The sequence below is a fragment of the Salmo trutta genome, chromosome 22, assembly GCF_901001165.1.
Source record: "Salmo trutta chromosome 22, fSalTru1.1, whole genome shotgun sequence".
Classification (NCBI taxonomy): Eukaryota; Metazoa; Chordata; class Actinopteri; order Salmoniformes; family Salmonidae; genus Salmo; species Salmo trutta.
This window is the reverse complement of record NC_042978.1, coordinates 15,010,454-15,035,084: the sequence shown is the minus strand read 5'-3', so window position 1 is coordinate 15,035,084 and position 24,631 is coordinate 15,010,454. Positions and strand designations below refer to the sequence as shown.

The window sequence follows — 24,631 nt, the reverse complement described above, 5'->3', positions numbered from 1 at the left end:
TCACCTCGCTCATCTGATCCATCAGAGGGGGCATTGGCTAAGCGCTTTGGCTTGCACTGCTGAAGCCTGGCAGTGACCAGAGGATGGCAGCAGGTGGCACAGTTGGGCCAGCTGCCACCTTCCCATGGACTGAAGCCTGGGAGAAAGGTCCTGGGACTGGGGATGGAGGGAGGATGGATGGAGAAGGAGAGAGGTGGAAGGATGGATGGTCAGGCTGGAGGAGGCATGTTTGGAGGTGAAAGAGGAACAGTGATGCTGGTGAGGTGAGATCTGGCAGAGACACAGCAGAGACTGTAGATGAGTATTGACTTCACTGTAACTGATACTCTCGCTCATCTTATGGTCCAGTCAGAGCCCAACAAACATAGTAGAAACTCATCTCAGCACACTAGCAGGCTACTCAGCGGACAGATGGGAGGTATGGAGTCCCATAAGTTTTATGGGGCAGTATGATGCATGCAGTGTTGCAATTACACAATGACTGATGGGGGAGCCCTACAAATAGAGGGCTGGATTAACATTAATATTTTTAGACCCTAAAAGGGTTAAGTGCCTGAATTTCACCACAGTATCTTGAAGCCTTATGAGGTGTCAAAGGAACGCAGATGCTGGCATTTGTGTGCCCCATGGAATGAAAAACATGCATTGTCCTCACACTTGTATACATTAATAATCAGATTTAAATAATCTAATGAAAGTGCAACATTACAGTTCGCCTATTTTCAGTATAGGCCTATTGTATCAAAATTGTAACAGTACATGGACATAAAGTAGGCTACAGTTCAGTACAAAAGGTATGACACAAATACAGTCGATATTACAGTAGGCTACTATCATTTGTGTTACTGTGTTATGTGATGTTGTATTTTTTCCTGATTGGATGACTGTCTCCAGAAAGGGAAGTGGGTGGGGTGCTTTAAGAGTCTCGCGCAATAACAGCCCTCATATCAAATAGTCGTCCCCAGGCAGCAAAGCGCAAGAGCACACATGCTTTTGGGACGAGCGAACATCACAGAGCACGAAGTTTGACCAAACCGGACTCTTGTAACGGATAAAGACTTGTCACCTCTCAAGAACTCAGGTTTGTGAACACTATTAGCCTACAGCTTTGAAAAACATTCGACGTGGCATTGTTTTTTAATAGGCTATATGTGATCGGTTTTGAGGCGCATGTAAAAGTAGTTATGTCAATCAGCGTTTTCGAAGTGACTTTGGAAATAATGTAGTAATGTGAAATCTATGTAAGTCACAGAGGTTTTTAAATACATTGCATGTCAATAAGTAGGGGCGTCATTTCAGCTAAACCTATGGTCTGGTTTTGTGTCAAATTGAAGCTCATTTATTGCATTTTTTCACAATTTAAAAACTAAAATGCAATTTGGAGAACAGCAAAAACAAGCAAAATTGACTCCAGCCATTATCACCTTGTTGCTGTAGCTTCGTTCACCTCAGTCAAATAGGGGACTTACCATTCTACTAACATGTCATACAAGAATTAGCTCCTACGCACTAGCACAGCACCATGATTAAAACTCGAGTTTAGTTTTATGTCATTGTTAAACCCAACAGCAGTTACCTAGCCAAAGCAATCTACAGATGTAGGATCTTAATTTTGTTTTGGAGAATATTCCTGCGAAGCAGGAAATGCAAACTTGTAATGTAATTGAGTTTTAGAAAGGCTTGTAAAGTTTGTAATTTCAGACTTAATTTGCCCTAACGAAATTGTTTTAATTATAATCCAAATAATTCACATTTCCTGGTTCTGCAGGATTATTTTCCTGATGTAGCAAACTAATCCTACATCTGTACTACAGCCAATTTGACCTCTGGACTGTTTTGAGAAAAAAATTGTGCTGTTCCATGCGGCTGCATCCATAGAACGAGCCTAACCTCCTGCTCCGAGGAGTCCGCATGGTCCTAAAGTCAGTAGCTAAACTGCATTTGCCTTTAAACGGGATTTGAATAATTTTAGTAGCCTATTTTAATTTGTTGGTGTTGAGCTAGGTTATGGCGACTGCCATACCTTGCCATACCCAATTGAGGCCCCTGTCAATAAGTGTCCCTGTATTGTAAAATAATACAAAACATTTTACAGATAAAAAAAATATATTTGATCAGTATTTTTTAAATGGCTTTTAAAGAGGGTTTTAAACTTTTACAGCAGTGTAGACTTCGCAGCCATATAGTCAGCTGTTTAGCTCTACCAAACTAATGCAAACATTAGGTATGTTCTGCTGAGTTGCCTCAATGCCTTTCTCAATAGTATATAGTTCCCTACAGAATATATAAATTCAACAAATGCCAAGACATAACCCAGCTAGTACATTTGGTTCCTTGGAAATCGTGGGAATGTATGTTTTTGGTTTGACATTGGTTGTGGGAACAAAGCCATACGTTTCTTGAATGGTAAAAACTTCTGAGAACAGATTTGAAAATATGGCCTTTTCTGGGAACATGTATTTTTAGGTTGCAGGGAGGTTCTGAGAACGTTTTACTCTGGTTCCTTGAAAGTTTTCCTGTGAGGTCTTATTAACGCTCTGAAAAGGGAATTTACTTTTTGTTTCAATGAGACTTTTAATAATACTGCTAGCTTATTTTTGGGTAACTTTTTTTTAAACTCCAAGCACAGATAGGACACATGGAAATTCATTTCCTTAGGCATTAATCATGCAAACACTTATTTTGTATTGTGACATGGCCTCAGTGAGATTCAAACCTATTATCTTCTGTCCACTGTGCCACCAGGATGAAGCTAGTGTGACACACATATGTATGGTCATATTTTTGTTTTTATTTAGTTATTTTATGGAGCCATCCCTTGTTTAATTTTCTGTCTCCCAGGTATTTGCGTTGAAGGTAATGTATATGGTTACCATTGCTAGGGAGAGCTGTGGGGAGCGTTAGTGGGATCGTGAGGTCTTGGATGTTTCTTCTATCTTGGAGAATGCCTGATAGTGAACACTACTACCTTTTCTCCGTCACATCATTCCGCCCTGTTAATTCAGGTATGTAATGTGCAGAAGTACAATATGACTCACAAAATATTAAGATGGCATGCTTAACTACATAGTCCATGAGTTTGATATTAACTACATAGTCCATGAGTTTGATATTTGAAGGTAATTGAAAGGAGTTTTAACCGAGTGAAATTTTGTTTGTTTGTATTTTCCCCATTATAAGTAATGGAGGTACGCTTGGTTGGTAATGGTTTACATGTAAGCAAAGGGAACAAGATGGCATCGAAACTGTTTGCAAAAGTACAAACAATCTTGCTATTTGATTTATTTTCTATGAACAAAGTCACAGTTTACTTCAGGTAATATATGTACATATGCAATGTGACAATAGAATGTGTTGAAAGTGTTTATTGATAAGAAAACAGCATTTAACAGTTTGCTAACTTAATGCTAACTGAATTTAGATTTGCTAAGCGCTAGCTAGCTCAAGACTATTGGGTTTCAGCTATTGTTAGCTCACGTGTTGATGATTTAGAATGTAATGTTTGTAGCATTGTTTAGCACAGGCCTCCAGTCATTTGTAGCTTTATGGGATTTGACACTGCTTGTACTGTGCTCTCTATATAATGTAATGTAGCCTTTTATGGTACAATTGGATTGTTTTACATGAAATAGCTAAATACTATACTGATTTATTAGCCTCAGGTTATCTGAACGATTCATTTGACTATTGGTGAAAGGTAAAATGTGAATGTGGAGATGTATGGAGGTAGCTTTTTGAATTTGAGACATTTATTTTGATACCCAATATGGAATGTGAAAAGACTTAATACTACAATGCAGTTGTAATGTGTACTTGACAAACCGAAAAGAAAGCGACATTTAAAAAATCTTGGAGAATGCCTGCTACTGAAAACTACTAACCTCTCATCTTTCCACCCTGTTGATTCAAGTCTATCTGCTGACCACGTCTGTCTGAGGCGTGTAACAGATTTTGAGGCTCGTCCGGGATTGGCGCCACCTGCTGGAGGTATCTGATCCAGAGATTTATGAACCAGGGACAGCATGACGCTTGACCAGAGCGAGAGGGCTACAAGTGGGCGACTTAGCAGCGGCAGGTGACCAGCATGAAAGGGGATCCTGACTGAGAGGAGTGCAGCACTATGTACCTTAAGTGTTTGGAAGTGTGCATCATGTCCAATGACAAAAAGGGTCTGGGCCATTAAGAAAAGGTTGCCTACACTGGCATCTGATTTAAGTTTTCCAGTTGAAAGTCTTGATGTGGTACCAGAGCTAGACCCAGCTAAGTTAAACAAGTCTATTGAGGAAGGTTGTTTTGACAGTGAGTGAATTCATGTGTTGCAAGACCCTACTTGAGCTACAGGATAGGGGTATGGCTCAGTTACTGTTTATAAAGGATGCTATTGACAAGGTTATCCAAGGATGTGAAGGTAGTCCAGTGTCCAGGTGTATCCGCTAATGTAGCTACTGCTGATACTGAAATACAAGAGTGAGTGTCAGTGGATTTTGACCAGTTATAAGGAGCTAGGCAGAGAACTCCTTCAGTGTAAAGTAACACCTGCCACACCCACACCAGACAAACCACCTACTGTAAAGGAACTTGGCAGCTTGTCTAAAATCCTGAGCACAGACCATGTAGCACACCTCACAGCTGATGGCATTGTCGCCATCAGAGACCTACCATATCTGCAGTGCAAGACGTGGGGGGGATCAAATAGGTGACAACACTTCTGACATTAGTTACAACAGCATATGTAAACAAATAAGAGGGGTTAAAATAAAAACACAGTGAAGCTGAAATCACCACAGGCATCTTCCGCATCATCAAACCAGAACTTTAAAGACATGCTAATAAATAAGAATGAAAGGATTGTTGCTGAGCTGAAACATTTGTTTCGGTCTCACTTAGGAGAAAAGAGCAGCAACGTCGAGGTAAGGATGGACCGCCTGGGCAACGGTGATCCAGATCTGTCAATACAGGTGCCGTTCCTGGTTAGTCTCATGACACTAGAGCAGCCGTTCCCAAACTAAGTGAGGCCGCCTGATATGAAAATGGGGTCGTGGCAGAATTAAGACCCCTCCTCTCTTATTACTCTTATCAGATAAAGCACTACTAAGGCATGTAATCAAAATAACAAGCAATGAAAGTGAGAGACAGGGTAGGTTGGGCCAAACCTCTCGTCACAAGACGACACACCCACAGTGCCCAGCTTGAAGTAGAATGGACTAAAGCACTCTTGGGAGACTGATCGACACTGTCTTAGCCTGCCTCAACTTTGACTTGCCTTCACGCGCCACACTGATGCCTCTGACAAGGGGCTTGCTGCTACCAAGAAACTGATGCATGAATGGGGAAAACTACGCATTGACAATGGTCTCCTGTACCGGAGAACCAGTCAAAGACATGAGCTAGTCTTACCAGTCCTGTACAAGCAAATGGTCTTGAAACATGTTAATGATGACATGGTTCATGTTGGAAGAGAGACATTGGCGCTGTATCAGGCAAAAGAAGCCAGTCACACATGTACGAGCACCAACTGGCAATATCAACCACAAGTTCACCACTAGAGCTAGTCTCTATTGACTACATGCATCTGGAGGCCAGCAAAGGTGGCTTTGATTACATCCTGGTAGTCATCAACCATTTCACAAGATTCGCACAAGCGTATCTGACCAAGAACAAATCCGGAAGAACAGTAGCTGAAATGATATTCAATGACTTGATCCCAAGGTTCGGATACCACTCCAAGTTACACCACGATCAAGGTTGAGAGTTTGAAAACAAGTTCTCCAAAACACTGCAGCAAATGACTGGAGTGGTTCACTCAAGGACATCTCCCTATCACCCTCAGGGCAACCCGGCTGAAATATTCAATAGGACTGTACTTCAGATGCTGAGAACGCAAACCGGCGACAGTCCTTGTACGAAACCTAAGTGAGAGAGGTGGTCCTGGAAAGTTAAGGTCATACTGGGAAAAGACAATATACATAGTGAAAGAGCAATTGAGTTACAATCCAGTGTACAAACTCTGTCCAAAGATGGGTGGGAACAAGACCTGTATCTTCCACCACAATCTCCTGCACCTAGTCAACGACTTACCTGCAGACTTGCCTGCACAGACAAACCCACCTAAAGAGAAAAGGAAGAGCTGACCCAAAACAATGATACAAGACTCAGATGACGAAAGCACAGGAGCACATACCTGGCTGATAATACCTGTAAGCAAAGAACAATGTGAGACTTATCTGTGATACTCCGAGGAACCCAGCATGCGTAGGACCCACACAAGATGCTGTACCTACCAGAGTTATTGCACCTGAAAGAGAAATCCAAAGACCAGAACAGTCAGAAGGAGGAGAACAAGAAGAGGAATACTTACCTGCTGAACCAGCACGGTCAGACACAGAGATGGATATGGACGAAGAATACCTGTACGAAGAATACCTGTACAAGAGGAAAGACTCATAGTAACCCCCCCCACTAGTTGACACAGATTGGACAGGCTAGGAGGTCCACACGTGAGAAGGCCTGCACAGATGCTTCTTAGCACACGCTAGGTCAGCCATCCTTCCAGCCACACACCGCAATCAACACTGAGAGGTTTATGGGGTGCCACCTATGACAGTCTGGGGAATTCCAACGTACGACATTCCACAACCTTACCAAACACTACCCTACCCCACACTAGTGCCTTACCATATTAATAGGAAAGAATCTAAAGTGAAGCACTTATACATACCAATTACATGTAAATAAGTGTTAAATGTCAGGAGCCATTTTCTTTTTGTCAGGGAGTGTTACGCACACATTTTTGACGTTTTATTTATTTTATGGCGCCATCCCTTGTTTAATTTTCTAGGTCTCCCAGGTATTTGCGTTGAAGATAATGTATATGGTTACCACCACTAGGGGGAGCTGTGATGTCAATGGGGAGCATTAGTGGGATCGTGACGTCTTGGATGTTTCTTCAGTCTTGGAAAATGCCTGATACAGAACACTAACTTTTCTCTGTCTTATCATTCAGGAATGTAATGTGTAAAAGTACAATTTGAGTCTTGAAATATGATGGTTAACTACATAGTCCATGATTTTGGAGATGTTTGAAGGGATTTTTAATTGAGTTAACTGGTTTGTATTTTCCCCGTTAAGCAATGGTTGCTAATGGTTTACATGCAAGCAAAGGCAACAAACAAGATGGTGTCTGAAATGTTTGACTTTTTCAACAATGTTTATCTCCTATTTGTTTTCTTTTCTATGAACAAAGGCTCTGTTTACTTCAGGTAATATTTGTACATATGCAATGTGGCGATAGAATGTGTTTGTATTAGCATTCAAAATAGCATTTAACAGTTCGCTAACTTTATTCTAACCAAATGTAGCTTTGCTAAGCACTAGCTAGCTCTACGCTATTGGGTTTCAGTTATTGTGAGCTCGAATATTGATAGTTTAGAATGTAATGTTTCTATTATTGTTTAGCACAGGGCTCCAGTGATTTGTAGCATTATGGGAATTGACACTGCTAGTACAGTGAACTCTATATAATGTGATGTAGCCTTTTCTGGTACAACTTAATGGTTTGACATTCCAAATAGCTTTGGTTGGTATATGCTGAATGCTATACTGATTGAATAGCCTCAGGTTATATTCACTATTCATTTGACTATTAGTGAAAGGTAAAATGTGAGTTTGTAGATGTATGGAGATGGCTTTTTGAATTTGAGACCTTTATTTTGAAACCCAATATGGAATGTGAAAATAATTGAATACTACAATGCAGTTGTAATGTATACTTGATGATTTATTTAGACCAAAAAAAAGTGAACAAAAGAGAACTGATACTGAACACTAACTTTTCTCAGTCTCATCATTCCACCCTGTTAATTCAGGTCAGTTAACTGCTGATCACGTCTCAGTCCGAGGCATGTAACACTTAGCATGCCCTGTTTGTTTTTACGCATACAAAGCAGTTAATTTTAGTCTATTCAAACAGACCCCATTTCAAAGGAAACAAGCACTCATTAAGATCAGGTGTGGTCAATTAGTGGGCGCGGCCAACGGAATAACGTTGTTTCTTAATGTTTTTGGAAGAATTTGAGAACATGACTTTAAAGCTGCAATATGTAACTTTTTGGGTGACATGACTAAATTCACAGAAATGTGAGTTATAGCTCTGTCATTTTCATTGAAAGCAAGTCTCTAAGAAGCGGTATATCTGTTCTATGTGAGCTATTTCTATGCGTTCTGTTCTTCAGTTTTGTTTTTGCCTCTTACTTTAGGTTTTGTACACCAGCTTCAAACAGCTGAAAATACAATATTTTTGGTTATGGGAAAGATATTTCACAGCAGTTTGACGGTACAATGATTCTCTACACTGTACTTGCTTGTTTTGTCATATAAACGGATATTAGGTGAACTATTAGAATGAGTGATTTCTGCATAATGCATCTTTAAATTAAACCATGAGGAAACCTGTAGGAAACGTTATGCTGAAGTACTGAAATTCCCTCAAATTTTGTTTCTTAACATTCTCTGAACTATTTGAAAACATTCCCAATGTCAAACCAGTTGGAGAACATTCCTAGAACATCATCAAAATTGAGATATGTAACCATGTTTGAACTTTTAGGAAACTTTCTGTTAAAGTAATGAAATACCAAGAACATAAAAAATATATATATATATACATTTTTTTTTTTTGGTGAAGTTCCTTAAATGTGCTGAGAATGTTCCAAAGTCAAGCAACTATCCTGCACTATTCCCAGAAAGCTGTGGGAATGTTGTATGCAAAATAACCATAGAACGACCACATTCTCACCAATCTCTAAGAAACATATGGTTCTCAGAACGATATGTGCTAGCTGGGAATTAGCTAATTATAGTACCTTTGCCAAAGTGCAGCAATAAAACGTGAATGCTCTGACTGAAGCAGAAAATTGGGAATACTGTTTTGGCACAATATTATTCAGCAAAAACAATGTTAGTGTCAGTTATGATTTATGACACTGTGCAATTGTTTATACATTGCTCTTAAGATTATTTAGCTTTTTTCATTATGTGGAAAGGCATTTTGTATGCTTTCTTGGACCATAACAAAACAATATATCATTGTTTTGTGTCAAGGTGATCAAACATTATTTAATATCACTCATGTTATGAGCCTGATGAGATAATAGTAGTTAGAGGGATCTATTTTGGATTTTAAACACAGGGTATAATCCCATCAGAATCTACAGTGAACACACTTCATCTGAATTACAATGTCCAGCCATGCTACTCTCAGAGAGGCCATATTTCTGTTATACATCATCTAGCAAGACTATAATGAAATTTGACTGATCGGGAACAGTGAGTGCACTAACAGAAAATAAAGTTTTCAAGTAAATCAAGGTGAACAGTGTTGTCAATCATGGAATAACCTGCAGCTTCCCATATGAGGTGGACCAAATACCAAAGTGCCATGAAATTGTATGACTGTGTGTGTTAGTGTAACACACTGTAAGAACTACTTTAGAGTTACTATGTATGATGTGCATACGGTCTATTTTGGTTTGAAAGGAGACTGGTATCAAAGCAATGTTATCGAATAAGCAAGGAAAAACATTTTCATATTTACTGAATACTGGAAGTGTAACAGGTGTCAGTGTGATGCTAACAGCTTAGCTTCCTCCACTATCCGACTGCCCCCATACTGGGCTCAAACCAGTGATCCTCTGCTTTGCAACACATGTGACTGCCTTCCTTGACAACGTGTAAACCGATTTGAGATATACAAATGGTGCGAGTGCACTCAATTGTCTCAGTTCAATTCCAACCGCGATGTCCCAGTCAAATGTCCCTCTATAGAGGACGATGATCATTGTAAAAGCAGTAGATGACGAAGTAGTTTGTAGAAGATGGCAGTTCGCACTGGTGCCTTAACGGGGGTACAAAACCGGTCAAGATTCTGTTCACAAACATCACAGGAAAATATGTCCCAATTCCCTTCTGGTTCAGCACACTCTGATTATCTTTAGTAGTAAATGAATTGTAGACAGCATCCAACGTAATCGTACGCCGTTTCGTGGTGGTTTGCCATCTGCTTTACAGAGACGATAATGTCTGTGCAGTAGCGCTCTGGAGCAGTGCGAGTTAATATCTTTGGCTGTGAGTGATGGAAAAGAAATTGCCTTTAAAACAATTATTTGAATAATTCTATGGATATTTTTTTGCACAAGGGTGATAATGAAATTGTATTTTTAGGAATTTAATTGGACTTGTCTATGGGAGTTGTCTTTTTGGGCTGGCTCGACTTCAGCTAAACTGCAATACCGAAAGTGTACTGAGCACAGTGGAAAGTGTGCTTCTTGACTGGAACCCTGGGGCCTGGCTCCCAACCCATACAATTAGTGTAAAGAAGTCAAAAAAGCAAGGGCTACGTTAGCAGGACATTAAAAAAAAAAGTTTTCTGAATTGAATTAGCATATTTTGTTTTTGATATTTCTAATGCAATGGTGCATTAAAACTAATCCACCTCCTTAATAACTATTGTGTGTGGTTAGACGCAGTCAACTCCAAAATGTAAAACTGCCAATCAGACTAAATCAGTGTTCTTCAACCTTTTCTTACCCAGGGACCCCCTCCCGGGAAAACATACTTAAATCATTTTTACATTTTTTTTTTTTTACATGTTTTGTGTTATCAGGTGAATGATAATGGCAAGGAGACATAATCAACATTTTAAAATGAATGGATTTGGTCAATAGTTTTTCATTATTTTGTAAACTCTAAAATAGCCTAGAAATGTAAGTCTAAACACATTTTCGCTAAGATTACTTGTTTAGCCAGTTAAATTAAAAATGCACTCAAAATATGACCTGGCCTCCACAATAACCCGACCTCAACCCATTTGGGATGAGTTGGACCGCAGCTTGAAGGAAAAGCATTCCAGGTGAAGCTGGTTGAGAGAATGCCAAGAGTGTGCAAAGCTATCATCAAGGCAAAGGGTGGCTACTTTAAATAATCTAAAATTTCCATTTTGATTTGTTAAACTTTTTTTGGGTTGCTACGTCATCCCTTATGTTATTTCATAGTTTTGATATCTTCACTATTCTACAGTGTAGAAAATAGTAAAAAAAATAAAGAAAAACCCTTGAATGAGTAGGGGTGTCCAAACTTTTGACTGGTATTGTGTGTTTGTATATATATTTCTGTGGACCCCCTGCAGTCTGCGGACCACCGGTGTGAATACTCCTGGACTACATGTTTAATTTGATCCTCATTATGTCCTGCTCTTTGCCTGGTTCATAACGGATGTTAATAGGAAACACTAGGAGCAGCTGCTTATCTTTTATATTGTCCTCCATCTATATGTGTGTGTTATTGGATCAAATCAAACTTTATTTGTCACATGCGCCGAATACAACAAGTGTAGACCTTACCGTGAAATGCTTACTTACAAGCCCTTAACCAACAGTGCAGTTCAAGAAGAGTTAAGAAAATATTTACCAAATAGACTAAAGTAAAAAAAAAAATAGTAACACAATAACGAGGCTATATACAGGGGGTACCGGTACCGAGTCAGTGTGCGGGGGTACAGGTTAGTTGAAGTAATTTGTTCCTTGTAGGTATGGGTGAAGTGACTATGCATAGATAATAAACAGCGAGGAGCAGCAGTGTACAGGAGGGGGGGGGTGTCAATGTAAATAGTCCAGTGGCAATTTTATTAATTGTTCAACAGTCTTATGGCTTGGGGGTAGAAGTTGTTGCTTTTTGGTCCTAGACTTGGCGCTCCGGTACCGCTTGCCGTACGGTAGCAGGGAACAGTCTATAACTTGGGTGACTGGAGTCTCTGACAATTTTATGGGCTTTCCTCTGACACCGCCTATTTTATAGGTCCTGGATGGCAGGAAGCTTGGCCCCAGTGATGTACTGGGCCGTGCGCACTTCCCTCTGTCGCGCCTTACAGTCAGATGCCAAGCAGTTGCCATACCAGGCGGTGATGCAACCGGTCAGGATGCTCTCGATGGTGCAGCTGTAGAACCTTTTGAGGATCTGAGGACCCATGCCAAATCTGTTCAGTCTCTTGAGGGGGGGAAAAGGTTTTGTTGTGCCCTCTTCACGACTGTTGTGCCCCCCCCCCCCCACACACACAGGGAAGAGCAATGGGCTATCCCCGCTGTGCGTACAGAACGGCCATCTATTGCCTCCTCGACACCTGGAGTCTGAGAGCAATTTGAGCTTAGGAAATCTGTGCTATTTGTGAGAGACCTAAGGGCCTTCTCTAAATTGTGTTGCATTGTATTACCATCCTCCTCGGTTTGATTTCTTGCCGAAGATCTCTCTTCAAATATTCATCGTCCCTATATTCTGGAGCCATTTGATAATTGACACTGGGCCGGGTTTTATGATCTCCTCTCTTCATCTGAGAGTGTGGAGCACTATTAAAGATAGCCCTTTAGCCTCCCACACCGAGCCAGACCTCCAGTATTAAACCTGTCTTTGTGTGGTGGCCAACTGCCTACTTGGACTAGAATCTGCTGACTGTTAAGGGTTCTTCTGTTAAGCTCTCCCTTTCTTCTCTGAATTTCTTTGGTCTGCTTTTCTTTGATAGATATTATTCTGAGGCTTGAGGATTTCCCCTAGCCCGGAGATCAGTTTTACTGACTCGGTGACTTTACCAACGTCCTGCATCCATGTCTTTGTGGGGACTTCTCTTTATTGCTTAATCCATTCTTCAGGGCTCAATTTATACCTTCTATTGTGAATGGGATCTGGACAGTCAGCATGTCCTGTATATGTGGGGCCCAGCTATCAGCTTGACTGGAGAATCCGTGTTTTTAGTTCTCAACTGCCCTTTCATTTAATTTAAAAGACAGACTTAACATTGTGGCCAGAGATAAGAAAAGAGGGCGTGGACTATCCAGTCCCAATCTGTCAGCATGTCTTCACAGACTGAAATATATTGTATTATATACATCTCCATATTCCTGCCTTTTCTTAAAGTTTCTCTAACCTTTCTGACCTTTGGACATTTTTAGTAAAGTTTTGACTTTGCTGACTCTTTGCCTTGGTGCTCTTCGGAGCGTGTAATATAATGCGTTGATGTTCCGTGATCTGGCACGGGCCCCGATGGTCCGCTGTGGGGACAGTCAGAATACTCAGAACGGAGGAAAGTGCTGTCCTCTGACTTTGGGACTGCTGACATCTCCATATTCCTGCCACCCGCTCCCTCCCAGATCCCTCTGATTGATGTTCGTCTGCCTGGCTGACTATCGTGCGCGTTTCTCCATGAATACAGACATGAATCACAGGGATTAGCATTCCGCTCTTCCGATCTCTCCCTGCCTCCGTCCACCTCTTTCTCAGTGGCGTCTCAGTTCCTTACACGCATCTGGCAGTTCCGCTGACGGTGGGGGGTCTGGGATGAGTGGCTTGGGGCCCCGCCAGAGCGAGCCCTGTCGGACGCTGCCTCACTCACTGCCACTTCGGATGGCCCTCGTCTCGCTGAATATTTCATGGTGTGATTTGGGATGTAAATTAAAGATGTGTTTTCAGGTGGGTTTGACCAGACTGAGTGATATTCTCTGTGACTGGTAGGGGGAGTGGCCGTTCTAAGGCTGCCCTTCACCTTGACAGTCTCGTAGGGACGCAGGGTTGCAGTGATTGTCTTTTCTTGATGTTGTCGTTCTTTGAGACAGTCCTGTTCTGCTTTTTCACAGGGAAGTGTAGATAAATATAAACTGAGAATGAAGTGAGAGAAAGGACCCCCCCCTAAAGTGTGTGTGTGTACTGTAGGCTATGTGTTTGTGCCAATGAGAGATTTCTAAATGGGTAATGCCTACATCCCACCCTCTGAGAGGAGGCTGTTTTCTCTGCCAGTATTGAGGAACACTGAAGACTGTGATATTACTCATCAGCAGCATGGGCTCTTTATAGAAGGCCACAGCCTCCCTGCGCTGCGACACACACACTGCCGGCTCAGACAATCAGGAAAATTACACAAACATCCTGGAGTGGAAGCAGCCGTTCTAAACTAGAGGAGGATCCTCTCCCCGGCTAGGTTGAAGTGTGCCGCTTTCCTCTCTTACCAGATGACCCTGTGTCTAGCACAACACCAGCCCAGCAGGGGATATGTGTCACGCCCTGACTATAGAGCATTTTCTCTCTATGTTGGTTAGGTCAGGGTGTGACTAGGGTGGGTTATCTAGGATGTTTTATTTCTATGTTGGCCTGGTATGGTTCCCAATCAGAGGCAGCTGTTTATCGTTGTCTCTGATTGGGGATCATATTTAGGCAGCCATTTCCCCACTGGTTTTTGTGGGATCTTGTTTTGAGTTAGTGCGTGTAGCACCGCCGAAGTCACGGTTCGTTATTTCTTTATTTGTTTTGTTTGGAAGTTTCGCTTAAATAAATATGTGGAACTTTAATCACGCTGCGCTTTGGTCCAGTTCTTACGACGATCGTGACAATATGTTCACGTTCTAATACATTTGTCTCATAACTGATTCAAACACTAATAGGAATTTGAAATGACTGATCACGCCAGTGCTTCAAATATTCTGCATGATGCGTCTGTGGGATAAGAGGGGGCTTTGTAAAAGGAAACGCTGAGCCGTTGTGCTCCTGTCTAGAACAGATTTGTCCCCCCTCTGCCTGTCATGTATCACGGTGATAAATGTCTTTCAGGGAAGCCACGGACAATTTGTAATCTCCAAAGGACACCGTTTCATCAGGCCTGAATGGCCTATACTTCAAACTTACGAGTGGCGAATGGGAGAAAAGTACATTTTTATTTATGTAAGCTGACATGCCTGGAGAATGTATGAATATACAATTCATCTCGCTTCAGTTTTTAGTCGCTACAATGTTTTTATTTTTTATTTTTTTTATGCCCCGGCACCACCACCTCCTTAACATACACACTGCAAAAAAAGATTTGGTACTCTTCTCATTAAAGTGGCAGTCTGACTAGAAGGTGATGGCAGGGGCTTAACAGGCACTTAAAGATGGAACAGCTGTATGTTTAACTGCTTAAATTGATCTCAATTACAGCAGTGTTTTGAATGGCGGCCTGCATCATTAAGTACAGCCTCCGTGAGAGACCAGGGCCTGGCCTGAGAGGAATGCTAAGTGTAAATGTAAATGCCACTTTGCCCATTTTTGTCTTGTGTTGTCTCTTAAAGTCCCCTTGAACAGAGGTGGGTGAGGGTGTAGTGTTTATATATAGACTGGTGGTTACTGGCGCTGAGAGGCTTGGATGCGGTTGGAATTTGGCTGGTTTGTTGGGAGCCCAAGGTGACCTGGTGCTATACCGCTTTTCTGACACGGAGTTAGAGTCCCCTTCATGCTGTGATGAATGGAAAAGGACAAACACTAGTATATCTAGACATGGCTCAAATCAAAGAAGCACATCAGTAACTGCCATGATGGATGGCATCAATAGGATCTCCCATGGACCATAGTCTTGCCTCTTCTGTATAGCATTAGCATATGCTTTTCATGCAAACACCCCTGAGGTTTGTTGACTGACTCCTCTGCCCTTTTCTCAACTCCACTTTTATCTTTATAAACACCGAATTGGAAAGTGTTTATTTAATTCCCTGTAGTCCTGTGAGACTGGAGGACGTTAGGATCTTTACAGGAGGGGGCTGCATCTCTCTCTCTCTCTCTGTACCCTGTCTCTTTGATCTTTCCCTTTTGTTTCTCTTTATTTTTTTATCTTTCTCTTTTCTTTGCTCTCTCGCTTTCTGTACCCCCCCTCCTCTCTCGTCAACTTTAATTACTATTACAGAAAGGACTCAGACGAGCCATAAATCATGACAAATCAAGCCTTTTATTGTTTCCCTCTTCCTGCTGAGCCAAGTGAAGAATGTATTTAAGGGTTGCAGTTAGACGGGTTTGATAATACAGTAATGGTGTTGGACTTAATGAAAAGATATTGCCCTGTCACGTTACTGCAGGTTGTGTGTGTGTGCCTGTGTGCACACTTAGAGAGCATGGAAAGGGCAGAGCGGGGCCCGGTAAGGTAAATGAATGTCATTTATCTATTTCTTCATTTACCCTGATGAGCTCTGTCACCATTGGTGTGACCAATGGCTGTGTGCAGGCGCACCCGGGGGGGTGCGTGTGTGTGGGTGTTCTATGAAGAGTGATGAGGCCTGTGTCTCCTCTGCACCTCTCAGAGGACTCGTTCCAGCGGCAGGGCTGAGAGGAAGTGTCCTCATGGAGTAATGGAGCGGGCGGGTGAGCCTGATGGAGGGTGAGGGTTGGAGGGAGGACTAACGGGAAGAAAATAAGCGGCGCAATCTCCCTGCTTCCTTCCGACTTCCTTCCCATTGACTGACGGACACTGCACTCACTGAGTGACTGTACACACTGAGCCCACTGGACACAGACGTCAGTTCAACTTCTAGTTTTGATTTACATTTGGTTGAGTTGTCAACTAACGGGAATTCAACGTTTAATCAACAAATACTCACCATGCCATTGGATTTAGGTTAAAAGTTCATTGAAAGGGGCCTCCCGAGTGGCGCAGCGGTCTAGAGCACTGTGCTTGAGGTGTCACTACAGCCCCAGGTTCGATCCCAGGCTGTGTCACAGCCGGCCGTGACCGGTGGGGCCACGAGGCAGCGCACAATTGGCCCATCGTCGTCCGGGTTAGGGGAGGGCTTGGTCGGCCGGGATTTCCATGTCCCATCGCGCTATAGCGACTTCTTGTGGTGGGCCGGGCGCCTGCAAGCTGACTTCAGTCGCCAGCTGGACGGTGTTTCCTCACACATTGGCTTCCGGGTTAAGCAAGCAGTGTGACTTGGCAGGGTCGTGTTTCGGAGGACGCATGGCTCTCGACCTTCGCCTCTCCCGAGTCCATACAGGAGTTGCAGCGATGGAACAAGACTATAACTACCAGTTGGGGAGGAAAAAGGGGTAAAAAGTACACTGATTTAATTTTTCAAATCCAATCAGTTTTCCACTGATCCAAACATGTATGGCACTCAAGGGTACAGAAAGCACCTCGTCCAAACCGCTAGGCTGCCCACGACAGCTGAAACAGAGCAGTACGTAGCCAATTGCTTTGTCCTAGTTTTTTTTCAGGCCCAGAATCTGGAGGCCACGCACTGCAAGCCTGTGTATGTGGCCGAGACTGCCAAATATCAGAGCCACCAGCTTGCACCTACACCCGAGACTGTCCAAGCACCACGAGGAGCTGGTATTTAAGCAGCTTCTAGGCAAAGGACTGCACCATGTAGCCGTCCAATGAGCAGCCCACTTCCAGAAGGAGCTCCTCCCCCTGGCCTTCCCCCACAACAACAATATCTGGCGTATATGGCACACAGGAAAACACATCATCATCATCAAACCAGCTTCCCCTTACACAAGAATGTTTATGCATGTGTGCTGTTGGTGAGACTACTTGTTTCACCTCGCTGGCTATCAGGTCGACAAGGCGGTCATGTCTAGCAATGTACAAATCCTTTTATGAACAGCAGCCAATCACAACATGGGCAATGGACTCCATTACATTTGACACATGTAGAATACAAAATGGGTCATGGTTTGCAGGGTACTAGAGTGCTAGATTATATTTTGTTGGTAGAATTTGCAACCTCGTCTTAAGAGGTGAGAATGTCCTCGCCGACGGCAGAATTCTGGTACATGGAATGGGAGACAGCGTGGTCAGCACAGTCCAGAGCAGCAGTTTCCCCTGCAGCCTCAGGCCAGTCCAGTGTTACAGTAGCTGCATCCATCTGAAACCAAGGAGTGTTGTCCTGGATGTAGGATGGGATCTGTCCTGGATGTAGGATGAGATCTGTCCTGGATGTAGGATGAGATCTGTCCTGGATGTAGGATGAGATCTGTCCTGGATGTAGGATGAGATCTGTCCTGGATGTAGGATGAGATCTGTCCTGGATGTAGGATGAGATGTTCCATCATGGGTGACAGAAACCTCCACACACACTTTGACTGACAGCCACAGAACAATGATTTCCCTTGACACCTCAGTGACAGAGAGGGTGGTTAAAGCTTTGTGATATCCTCTTTCTAGCACACGATCAAGGTCAGTTCTAAGGAGTTTGGGATTTTACAAAGCTCCTAGATATCACAAACCTACATTTGGATAGTGTACACTTGCCAAATTTAAAATGTAACCTTGCAAACTTTCAATTCCAAGTAAAATCAATAGTTTGTTTTCATACTGTAGTCTAAAAAGAAAGAGGGTTAGGGAATGACCTTTAAAGAACAGATCAACTAGAGTTAAAGTTACGTATGATTGGATGATTGAATCCATAGCCACTGTTTGTGTGGAGGTGAGTCTGCTCACTGGAACATGCGACAGGTGTGTAGTTAAATGTTTGTCTCAGGGTGATTTTGAGCCTATTGAACAGCAGCCAGTTTCATAAGTACTCTGTCTCACACACAGACCCACAGGCACGAAGCAAGGAGCCACAGGCACTGCAGGGAGATGTACTTCCTGTCCCGTTGTCATTCCCCAAGGGGAGACATTCTCAGCCTGCAGTCTGTTATGCCTTTTTTTTTATTTACTACTTTCCCTTTCTACTTCCTTTTTCTATTCTGGACTTGTGTCAGAGGAAATAATTGAGATGCCTCAATTGTGTGTATATGTGTGTGTGCACGTGTGATGAACCCCCATGCCGAGGGACATGTGTGGCTCTGAAGCAGCAGATGGACAGTCTCACAGCTAGTCAGGCTGATCTGCATGCCTGTACTGTGTTGTGGTGTAATAGTTGTGTGTGTGTGTCATGTGGTGTGCTGCCATCTGTCTCTGGTCTCTGTGCCATGCTGGGCAGGCACTGGTCAGTGGAGAGGGAACCACAGCACTGTAACCTTCCACTATCTCCCACAGTCACCTTGCCAGGTTTCCAGCTCACACGCGCACACATGTCCCGCCGTTTCCGAGACCCGGTACTTTTTGTTATTTTAATAATAAATAAAAAAAATTGGTGTCCACATTTACATTTTCCACAACCAACAACACGAGGAATCAACAGCAAAATCAGACAACCCCATAGTGGAATAGTTGACTGTCGCAGTCTGTGACAAATTTATATTCGTCTCGAGGCACATTCAAATTGCGAGTGCTGCACAGTGGGAGAGAGACGCGAGCCCAGTCATTGTAGCCTAACATTCTTAATGCAGTCGCGGGAAAACACACCAGTGCATTCTAACAACCAAACCGTTATGAAACTTCTATTCCAACAAATATGTCTCGCGTAGCAAATTAGCGATTCATTTTTTTGTTGTTGACCAAATTCCACACTCATTGACCTCCATACGAATGCCTCACTTTGGTCTTATTTTTCGTGCACAGATTTTGGGCAGAGTAAGCCCTCTTGCTTAGCCTCTTCCTCTCTGATTATATTCACAGTACATGATCCCTGGTTGGCTGAGTGCCAGTGGAACGGTTTTTGTGGGCATTCAAGTCATCACTGTTACTATAACGAGTAACAAGATTACTCTAAACATTAGGCTAAGTGATCTAGCTAATGATGAGCCCAATATGGGCAACGCTCAGCCTATTTATTTATAGCCACTATGCTGAATCAGACTGATAATATTGACCAATATGTTATATTGGGCTCATTTCTGGAGGGAGAAAGTATATTTTAGATGTATGTGCACGCCCCTGAACTAGGGACCCCCCCCAACCTCCCAAATGAACCACTACACACACGCACACAATCACATTTTGCCCCTTCTCAATTTATATTAAAGTACCCTCACTCCTGTTCTCAATTTTAGTGCTTTAATGAAAGAGCATCATGCTCAGTGTGTAACATGCATGTAGCCAGTCCTTACAGCTGGGGAGGCAGCCATCCAGAGTCAGTAGGGAGCTGTGTGTCAGGAGTGGAGACCGCTGGGGAGGCAGCCATCCAGAGTCAGTAGGGAGCTGTGTGTCAGGAGTGGAGACCGCTGGGGAGGCAGCCATCCAGAGTCAGTAGGAAGCTGTGTGTCAGGAGTGGAGACCGCTGGGGAGGCAGCCATCCAGAGTCAGTAGGAAGCTGTGTGTCAGGAGTGGAGACCGCTGGGGAGGCAGCCATCCAGAGTCAGTAGGGAGCTGTGTGTCAGGAGTGGAGACCGCTGGGGAGCTGGTGATTGAATAGCACACCATCTCCGGCTCAGAGGTCGAGAGGAGAGAGAGAGAGGAAGTGAGAGAGCGAGTCTATAATGTAGACTAGTATTAGCAGAGGTGACAATGTACAATGACACATACTTTTTTTTAGAGATACAGTAGTGTGTCAGCGTTATGTGTGAAGCATCTTGTCAAGGACGGCTTGCTAGGGGAGAGGTAAAAGATGCCAAAAACTCTACTCCAACCTGGCTCTGTCCAACCTCTCTGTCCTCTGTGCGTCAAATTACCTCTCTTCCCACTGAATGGGGCCGTTGTGCAGGGGTTTGTGGGAATGGTCTGGTAATGGCCTGGTGTACTGTACCTCTGATTTGAAACCCGATTTGGCTCTCCTGGAGATGTGATTTTATACAATTCATAAGAAACCATTTGATTCCACATGACTTTTCTGATGTACGAATGTGACATTTGCGATATCAACGTTTACAAGAGTGTATTAATTACGGTTAATGCTCTTCTAATACCACTGTAATCCTCCACTAAATGAGTGTAAATCAAGCAGTGCTACAGCAGCTGGGAAATGTCAGAATGTAATTGTTACTTATTGACCCTAGTTTAACAATGGGAGTATTTAGTGGGTTTTAAAGTTCTCTGTCGTGGACATGGTCGAATGAAGTTCTCGGTGAAGCATTAACCATATCATTTTAAGCCCCATAACAATCATAAATAATGGATACAACATTACGTTAATGTTAGTCAGTGGTAATAATGGGAATGATGACTGTTGTGTTTTCATGTGCTTTCAGGCTGTGTGAGGGGAGGAAGTTGTGAAGTCACGCGGAGGAGAAGCAGTTACTGTTCGGTTACAGACCCGGAGTAAGGCTAAGGCTCGGTCCACCAGAAGGAACCAAGCCTTCTTTCAGAGGTCCTCTTCTTCCACACAGTCCTACCCTACCAGTGACTGTGCAAATCCATTCACAGACAGACACAGAACTTAACAAAGTCTCTTGTACCCTACATTTGAAAGGAGTTTTCAATCCTAAAAGTACACACTCTATAGGAAGACTGCATGGTGAAAGTGTTACCTTGTTAGACACCCACAGGGCTATAGACAGAGGCTCCACTTATCAAACCCACTCACTGTCCCTACCCTGGAGAAAAAGGCTTATTTAGCATCTAACGCTAGCACGATGTGCTGCGCGTTGCTTTCACATTCAGCGCCATTGATTCACTGACCGCCCTGTAATTTCATTAGCATATTAGCCTCTCTTATTTTTTTTTTTAAACACACACACACACACACACACACACACACACAGGCAACCCTCCAAATGACACACTGTTTTCACAAATATTATTGGCCCTGTTGATCATGAGGCACATGCTGCTGTCAGCTCATTCAATCACCATCCACTACAGACAACACCTGGGTATGAGGGTCCCATCTGCACACTATTAGCCCCCATTGAGAGACCTGGAGAGTACTACTACACTTCCCAGTTGTACTGCTATGTTTATTCACTCTGGCAGGTGCTAGTGTCATGTCCTATTTGTCCAGGCGGCTGTCTGTGTGAGTGGATACGACAGGGTTATGATGAACACGTGCTGTTGTCGTCTTCCACTGCCTACGGTTGGGTCACTGTGAGGGGAAGAGATCCTAGGTCTGATCATACTGTTTGTCTATCACCCTGTCAGAAGGGATCAAGACCAAATCTCTGTTGAAGTAGACACTTCATCTCAAAGAGACTAACATCTCAAAGGATAAACAAAGGCTGACTAGAACACATCAGTCTGTCCAACCGTCTGTCTGGTTGTACCCCCAACTGTGGCCCACCTCTTGCCCGTTCCCCCCACCATCCAGTCTGTGTGTAAGTTCTGCCGACGGGCTGCTTGGAGGATGAGCGATGTCCCCACCCTGGACTATGAGCTGCTGCTGTCCCCTGGGCCCTCCCTCCCTGGGCCCCCCAGCAGCCCTGCTCTGGTGGGGGGCGACGCGGAGCAGAGGACGGCCTTTGCCTTCGTGGGGCTCCTCATGCTCTTCCTGGTCTTCCTGCTGGTGCGCTGCTTCCGCATCCTGCTGGACCCCTACAGCCGCATGCCATCCTCCTCCTGGACCGAACACAAGGAGGGCGTAGAGAGGGGGCAGTTTGACTACGCCCTGGTCTAGACCTGGGTCGTGTTCATTAGGCACCAAACGGAAGAAAGGGGACTGAAACAGGGAGGGACTACCTGAACTTGTCCAATAAGAAAATGTTGTTTTCGTTTTCCGTTGCACAACGTTTCGCTACGGTGTGCCCTAATGAAAACGACCCCGGTAGTGTCTTAAGGGGGCAGTTTGACTGGCCCTGCTGTAGAAACAGAGACCACAGTTGTCAAGACCGGATCCCTCAACACCCAGACCAAGACCTTTGACTACATGCTGCTGCAGAGACAGAGGAAAGAGGGGCTGTTTTGACTATATGCTGCCGTCAAGGCTGACTGTTACCAAGACTAGACCATTTGAGACCCAGACTTGCAACTCAGAGGTAGAAAGGGGTTGTACTGCACTGCTGCCTTAATTTGCTGCATTCCCCTCACAATACTTCCTCCTCCTCTTCTAGTCCCTGTAGATTGGCTAAAATGCAGGGGAGTGCTGACAAAGCCATTACAAACACAATGGGATCTCTCCAGATGAAACGTATAGGCTATAACATAGTAGCTTTCAATATTTACATCACACCTGTTTCTGTACCTCCCCAGTTTATGATTTGTTACAGTATATTTGACAGTCATGACCTTTTTTAATATTGATTGTCCTCTGAAAAATGATCAATTGTATTTTTCCCTTATAGATTTCCGACTGGGTTGAGATATTACAACTGTTTAGATGCATCCGCCCTTTTAAGAAACCAGACTGGTGATTTGTCTTCAAAGGAACATTATTAGTGTGTTTTGTGTTGGTATAACTGAACAAAGCCATATCTGTTATATATTATATTATATACATACATACATGTTGTTTGGTTGCCCTGTTTGCTTTAACCACCTTGCCAAGCTTAGTGAAAACATGCACTCTGCGACTTTTAGACCAGAAATGCTTTATTTTTGTATTCCAACTAAAGTTTGGATGGAGTCTCCTTTTGCTAATATTTTCTCTGTGTTTTCTCTGATTTGTAGCACTTTCAATCTTGTCTTTGGTCTGTGATTCTTGACCTAGCCTAGCTACACAATGAAACGTGATATGCTTCCATATACGAAGCACGGGCAGCAATCTTTCAACTCTACTTGGCGATACTTTCTTTGGTCTCGATTTGGAAGAAACACGTCTCTTATAAATGTCTGTGTTCAGTTGCAGGTGATACTCTGAAAAACAGAAAATTCAGAAAAATATTACATCCACTTTTTACACCGCATGAGGTTTCTCACTATCTTAGCTGCCGCACATCTCACATTTCCCAACATCTTTGCCGGAAACTAGTCAATGCGCTTCACACAGTGCGACCAAAACAAAGATCTACATACATGCAAGAGGCATTTCTCACTCAGGGCCATAGCTTCAATTTAATTTTTTTTAATTTTAATTTATTTTTAACTCATTCGGGGTCTCAACTTACTGTTGATAGTTAGAATAGTAGAATACACAAGGTGCAACTTCTAAACTTGGTTGTGCATCAGCAGTTTTACTCTTGTTATGTCAGTCAATTAGCCCATGTCAGCTAACATTTTTTAGATTGCTAAATTAGTCTTGCTAGTTATCTTATCATGGCTGAATTACTGTGCCTAGGGACCCTGACCTCCAGGGGGAGCCATTTGATTTTGTTAGTCACTCTCACCCAGATATCATATTAACATGGCGAAATGTGTAGAATTGCTGGGAATTAGCTTTAAAACTGCAAACATTTCTCCCCACCCCATGGCAAAATGTGTAGAATTGCAGGAAATTAGCTGTAAAACTGTAAGAACAACAATCTTATTTGTTTACCTTTTGAGTAAAATATTTGTTCTGCTAACAGATCCCTCTACATAATAAATTATTGTTAAACCCAGCGCTGAGTTAATGTGTAGCGGCTAATTGTATACTATATGTGAATGAAGCTACAGCAACCAATGTGATAATGTCTGGGGTCATTTTTGCTTGTTTTTGCTGTTCTCCAAATAGCATTTTAGTTTAAAAATTCTATAAAAATCCAGTAAATGAGCTTCAACGTTGTTAAACCCAGAGCAGGCAGCTTTGCTTGCATTTAAGATTTGTAAGTAGATATTTTTCATAACTGCTTTGTTTTTGCTACGCAGGGTTTAATTTTGTGAAATAAAATGTTTTTTTCTTCAATTTGTGTTTCCAGTGTGGGAGTATATGGTTGGAGAGTGGGTAGATTACTCTTCCTGTAAAATCAATAAAGCATTTCACCACATTACTCCACTTTTAATCACTTTAACAAAGCACTAATGGGACATTCACAGGGCAGGAAAATGAAACTCCAAGACAATCCTTTAAAAATATAACCCACAATACTTTTATTGCCATTTATGTCACTGACAAAAGTTTACAAAATGATGAGAATCATCCAAATTTGATAGATTGCAAATGTGTACCCAATAGATGATACA

General features: G+C 42.8%; 1 pseudogene; it reads left to right on the top strand.

The window, feature by feature from the left end:
- The first annotated feature begins 902 nt into the window (after positions 1 to 902).
- Positions 903 to 24,353, top strand: LOC115158184 (cortexin-1-like; annotated as a pseudogene).
- The last annotated feature ends 278 nt before the right edge of the window (positions 24,354 to 24,631 follow it).